At 37.7% G+C, this 6533-nt stretch overlaps 1 protein-coding gene across 1 annotated transcript in view; it reads left to right on the top strand.

Moving 5' to 3' along the window:
- Nucleotides 1–5160: 5160 nt before the first annotated feature.
- LOC110450141 (calpain-2 catalytic subunit-like) overlaps nt 5161–6533 on the top strand; it is a 36654-nt gene continuing 35281 nt past the window's right edge. The window contains exon 1 of the mRNA XM_021497425.1: nt 5161–5678. The gene's annotated coding sequence lies outside the window, so the exon portion shown is untranslated. The remainder of the gene's footprint in view (nt 5679–6533) is intronic.

Here is a 6533-nt window from a genome sequence, read left to right on the forward strand (position 1 = left end):
AAAGACTTGCTTATTTCGTCTTTGCTAACCAATAACTAGACACTTACATACTTGATTCAAAGTAGATTAAAAGCTTATCAAATCAATAGAACGCCATGAGACTTCGAGAAACATTGTCCTTTCCTAAATCGAAATTATAATCGGATTTAAAATGAGTCGCCTTATCCTTCAAAGTCTTTCTGATATATACACATACTGAATTCCATGCCTTTACCACTTCAGCATCAACAGATGAGCGATTCCTCCAGCACAAAAAAAGCTGTAAGTGGTATTTGTTGGCAGAATATGCAGTCGACGTGTTCCAATCTCCTAATCCACGGAGCGACGGATGACATCAACCCGACCGGTCGACAGCTTACAATATTTCATAAATCCACACAAGTTGGCGATGTATTATGATTTAGTGGACAACAAATCACACGTGTACGTGCCACGATACGAATACATCTGCAACCGGTTAACCCTAGCCCGAGTTTCCTCTGGCCCTGACACAAGACTTAGAATCTTTGACAGATAGATGTCCGAAATGAACACACCAAATGACAAGCATTTGCACGAGCATTTGCACGTGCGAAGGAATAGAAAACTATAAATATTAGATTATCTATATTACGCTACTTATATTATTAGTCAGACAAAATGCATTTTGTTACATTTGTAAGGTAGAATAGATATATTCAACATAATTTAACTTGGTATACGGTTGGGGAATATGAACGTCAGGAGTCGAAGATATAAAAGAAATTAAAGCAGGTATATCGGCCTTCTTAAATTACCCCCCGCCCGTTCCCTTAGCCATTGTTACATATTCCTTCCTAATACACGCACCAAAGTTGATTATTTATCAAATAATGTCTACTGACAGTAAACCATACCATACATAATCTATGTGAATACACTGAAGGAGTGACACGGAACACTGAATGCTGTCACCAGCTATTGTTACCGTTTCTTACAAACGCCGTGATCAGACAATGATCCGCGATTGCCTTTTCTCCATTACCATTGTGTCGTCGTGGTGTATTAGTCGTCGCGTGCCTATAGTCGTAAATCCTGCCTAGGAGATTAGAAGGTCAAAGCTGTTCCGCTGACTTCAGTATTTAACGCTTACTGGGAGTCTCTACAACGGATTACAATAATCCCTGTATACATATTTAGAGCGCATCGGGTATTGTACCACTGGCAAATAGTTATGTAGCCTGCCGAAACAATCAACATGCCATTGGCATTGAAAGTACTAGCTAAATCCGGCTTTGTCGTCCATTGTTTGACTCCGTTTGTTGGATAATGATATGTCACTTCCGGAACTTTCATGCGTTCATGGTGTGTACTGTTTTACGCGTGGTTCTCCTTGCTATATCGATGTGAATGACCCTTTCGGCCGATTTACGTGCGCAATTAATATGAACTGATCGTGTTCAATTAGATTTGTAACAATACACCAGTAGGTAAATAAAAAAACATTGCTTTACTTACCCTTGTTTATCTTTATACAATTAAATGTATTATTTGTCACTTTACGGTAAAACTTTGATATAATGTCTCCTGTTAATCACTATATAGCAGCCGTTTATATTTTTGATAGAATTGATTTTCGCCCAATCGACAATTTATGCCATTTTGGGCCTATCCTCAGTATAATGCCCTTTCTCATCACTATACAGTAAAATCTTGATAAAATGATTCGTTTCATTTGCCACTTTGCTTGTCGCGAACGTCCATTTTTTCTGTTTATTTTTACGATTTATTCAATACGCATTCCTCGCCATATATTGCTAAATCTCCTTTTTTTACGCCACTTTTTTATTGTTGGCTACATGTGGCTGTACATCGAGGTGTTGTGCTGTATAAACAATGGTATAGTTTGATGTTTTAATTGCTCTTGGGTGTGGAACACACGGAAAACATTTCAAGAAAAGTACTTGCATCAAGCGTTTGCTATCGGATGTACTTCGGCCGTTTTCTTCCAATCAATGATAAACTGTCGCTTTGTGTGAATATATATTCAATTGTCTTCGATGTAATTGCTTCGGTTGATGATTGGACGCACCGAGAAAATGGCCGTTAAAACATACGTGAATCTACTGTACGAGATGTATTGTCGAACTTTGTACCAAGACTTTGTTAATCACCTGAATCTATAAACGGATCCTCGGACAAACTCCGTGTGGATAAGTTATATCAAATTTCCGTCTTAATTTATCAGGAATTAAATGAGAACCAAACCTATCTTATTTCTTTCAGCATGGTTTATGACCATTCGAAGCAACCAATACCAGAACTGAATCCGTTCCAATAAATATATCAAGAATGTTCCATCAAGGGTAGGTGGTCTTGGTTTGTCTTTATACGTATGCAAAATAATAATCTTTTGATGCATACCTCAAAATGTTATTTGGCATAGGCAAAAATCGAATTGTGTACATGCAAAAATTATATTGGGCATGGTAAATACTTCAAGGTTTGTGAAATAATGGGCATGGTAAATACTTCAGAGTTTGCAACATGAGGCATGGTAAATACTTCAGGGTTTGTAATATTAGGCATGGTAAATACTTCAGGGTTTGTAATATTGGGCATGGTATATACGTCAGGGTTTGTAACATGAGGCATGGTAAATACTTCAGGGTTTGTAATATTGGGCATGGTAAATACTTAAGGATTTGTAATATTGGGCATGGTATATACGTCAGGGTTTGTAATATGAGGCATGGTAAAAACTTCAGGGTTTGCGACATTGGGCATGGTAAATACTTCAGGGTTTGTAATATTAGGCATGGTAAATACTTCAGTGTTTGTAACATTGGGCATGGTAAATACTTCAGGGTTTGTAGCATGAGGCATGGTAAATACTTCGGGGTTTGTAACTTTGGGCATGGTATATACATCAGGGTTTGTGAAATAATGGGCATGGTAAATACTTCAGGGTTTGTAACATGAGGCAGGGTAAATACTTCAGTGTTTGTAACATTGGGCATGGTAAATACTTCAGGGTTTGTAGCATGATGCATGGTAAATACTTCGGGGTTTGTAACTTTGGGCATGGTATATACGTCAGGGTTTGTAACATGAGGCATGGTAAATACTTCAGGGTTTGTAATATTGGGCATGGTAAATACTTCAGGGTTTGTAGCATGAGGCATGGTAAATACTTCGGGGTTTGTAACTTTGGGCATGGTATATACGTCAGGGTTTGTGAAATAATGGGCATGGTAAATACTTCAGGGTTTGTAACATGAGGCATGGTATATACTTCAGGGTTTGCGACATTGGGCATGGTAAATACTTCAGGGTTTGTAATATTGGGCAAGGTAAATACTTCAGGGTTTGTAACATGAGGCATGGTAAACGCTTCAGAGTTTGTAACTTTGGGCATGGTAAATACTTCAGGGTTTGTAGCATTGGGCATGGTAAATACTTCAGGGTTTGTAACATTGGGCATGGTAAATACCCCGGGGTTTGTAACATTGGGCATGGTAAATACTTCAGGGTTTGTAACATGAGGCATGGTAAATACTTCAGGGTTTGTAACATTGGGCATGGTAAATACTTCAGGGTTTGTAACATTAGGCATGGTAAATACTTCAGGGTTTGTAACATTGGGCATGATAAATACTTCAGGGTTTGTAACATGAGGCATGGTAAATACTATTATCCTATGATAAACTTGCTGCGCTATACAATACTATCGGACATGACAAATATTTTAAGGTTTGCAATCAGAATTTTGGGTATGTTTACGTATATATATACTTGTATACGTGTATGATACTCTTTTTTCCTGTGATGCTCTTGCTGTGCTATACAATACCATCCCATTGTTGATGGTCAGTCCTCTCTATCAACACCTGTAAGGTAATGGGTCGCTGCTTTTTGTCTAGTAATCTCGCCCGTTCCTGTGAGGTAAGTGTTGTAACAGATCCACATTCTATTCGCGGACAAACACTCGCCGTCTATTGTGAGGTGATCTGTTTGTATGAAAGATAATAAGCTCTGTCGAGAGTGGTCATCACATGCGTATCATTTCCAAGCCTCTTTCGTAGATAGTAGATACTTGAATCGTGGTGTGACACATTCATCTTTGATCCCAAGAAGTATTATGTTCATTCTTGAGATTATATTCGGCTATCTTATGCGTTATTTATAAAGTTTCGCGCTTCTTTTTGATAAATAAAACAACTAAATAGATAGATAGATTATAACAATAAAAACGTACGTTGTTACGATGATTCTTTGAAACCATATCGGACAGCTCGGGCCTTTCTTTCCAAACTCACAAGAATATAAATTAACTTCAGACCACAGTGGCCTGCAACAATATATAAAAATATGTGCGAACACATAATGCTAGTACTATAGTACTATACTAAGAAAGCCGCGTCTAACCAGTCAAACGGTTAAGAATGCGTAAAAAGGCAGTATTCCTGCACAATCGGGAACCGTCGGCACTTTCCGCAAACGAGAAAATACTCGTTTATGGAAAGATTGCAATCTCACGTAAAAAGTCTAATTTAGAGAGGCTGTGCGGCCCTGGTAATTGTATAGGCCAATACTAGCACATTTGGACATTGAATGATACCGACGATTTTCTACTTTTTCTTCCGAATTTGTATTGGTGCATATCCAAATCTACCGAAATTCGCTGATGATGTCCCATTTGAAATTAAGTTGATTTCTCAACGGGAATGTCGATCTCGTATCGGTTGAAATAGAATGCACATTAAACAAAATTATTGCTAATTAGTGATTACAGTTGCATTTCTCGTGATCTAATGACAATAATATATATCACAAAACGTCCAGTGTTTATCATTAAATGCCAGTTAGAAAACGTATCTTTCTTTTAATTACTTTGTACCATTTAATTATTAAGAATACGTTTAGGTCAGCATTACAACATGTTAACATTCAACCAGGTATTCTTTCAAGTCAATAACATGCTTCAAAACTTAGCCAGAACACTGTGCATCAAATTTGTTGGTACTTAGGGTAAACAGGAACACAGTTTACAGGGCTTGCTGGTCCTCTAAACCAGATGGCAAAATACTGGTACAGTATATCTACTACATAGGTAATAGCACAGTATACGCGATACAATGGCTATTTAAAAAACATTTTATCAAACGCAGGTGTATTGTAAATACTCTCTGTGTACAAAACCAACCGCTTATACGTACGTGTCGCCCGCAGCGAGGGCAAATTGACCGGAACTCGTTCAGGAGGAGATGAAGTATAGACGTTCAGGTGCGTAATTGTCTGGAGTAATTAGACCGAGAAACCCTCACACTTACAGAGGACATTTAGAGGTTCTACACTAAACTGGACACGGTCAGTTTGTTGCTGATAATTGGTGTCGGAGCTGACATTATTTCTTGTCGATTTCAGTGAATGTAAAAGTAATAGATATGGATAAGTTGCGGACATAAAGAGCGACGTCTACCGTGTGTTGTGACGGATCTCGGAGGAATTTCACTAAAACGTGTATTGTTAAGAAAAACTATACATAAACTGGTTATGCTGGTTCTGTTGAGGGACATTTTAAACACCAGGCGGTAATCGTGGATATGTACGTTAATGATTACCGTCTAGAACTTGTCAAACCTGAAATGGATATATGTATTGACAGCTCGCTAGTCGGATTTCATCAGCGTTAATGACACTGGGCAAGTATTTGGAAGGTAAGTCCACCTATTGAATACAGACTGGATTTGCAATTTAAATTGCAGGTGTATAATGAGCCGTGTAAGTACCTCCTGTACCATTCCGACTGAGAAAAACAATGGGTATTACTGCCGCATAATCCAGATATTTACTGAAAAAAGCACTCTAGAAATGAATATATCAATATTCAGGCAAAGAGTACGCGATTCATCGTTATATCGGTCAATGAAGTAGTTTTGGATTTTGTAAAGGTTTATATACCAGTTGTAGACGTGGTACCGGTTTATCTAATAAGTGTAGTCATGATATATGTCTATATATCAAGTGTAGTCGTGTTACATGTCTATATAACAGTTGTAGTCGTGGTGCATGTTAATACAACAGTTGTAGTCGGGATACATGTCTATATAACAGTTGTAGTCGTGGACCATGTCTATATAACAGTTGTAGTCATGGTGCATGTCAATATAACAGTTGTAGTCGTGGTACATGTCAATATAACAGTTGTATTCGTGGACCATGTCTATATAACAGTTGTAGTCGTGATACATGTCTATATAACAGTTGTAGTCGTGGTACATGTCTATATAATATTTGTAGTCATGGACCAAGTCTATAAAACAGTTGTAGTCGTGATACATGTATATATAACAGTTGTAGTCGTGATACATGTCTATATAACAGTTGTAGTCGTGAAACATGTATATGTAACATTTGTAGTCGTGATACATGTCTATATAACAGTTGTAGTCGTGAAACATGTATATGTAACAGTTGTAGTCGTGATACATGTCTATATAACAGTTGTAGTCGTGGACCATGTCTATATAACAGTTGTAGTCATGGACCATGTCTATATAACAGTTGTAGTC

Source organism: Mizuhopecten yessoensis, unplaced genomic scaffold (assembly GCF_002113885.1).
Source record: "Mizuhopecten yessoensis strain PY_sf001 unplaced genomic scaffold, ASM211388v2 scaffold4999.3, whole genome shotgun sequence".
Classification (NCBI taxonomy): domain Eukaryota; kingdom Metazoa; phylum Mollusca; class Bivalvia; order Pectinida; family Pectinidae; genus Mizuhopecten; species Mizuhopecten yessoensis.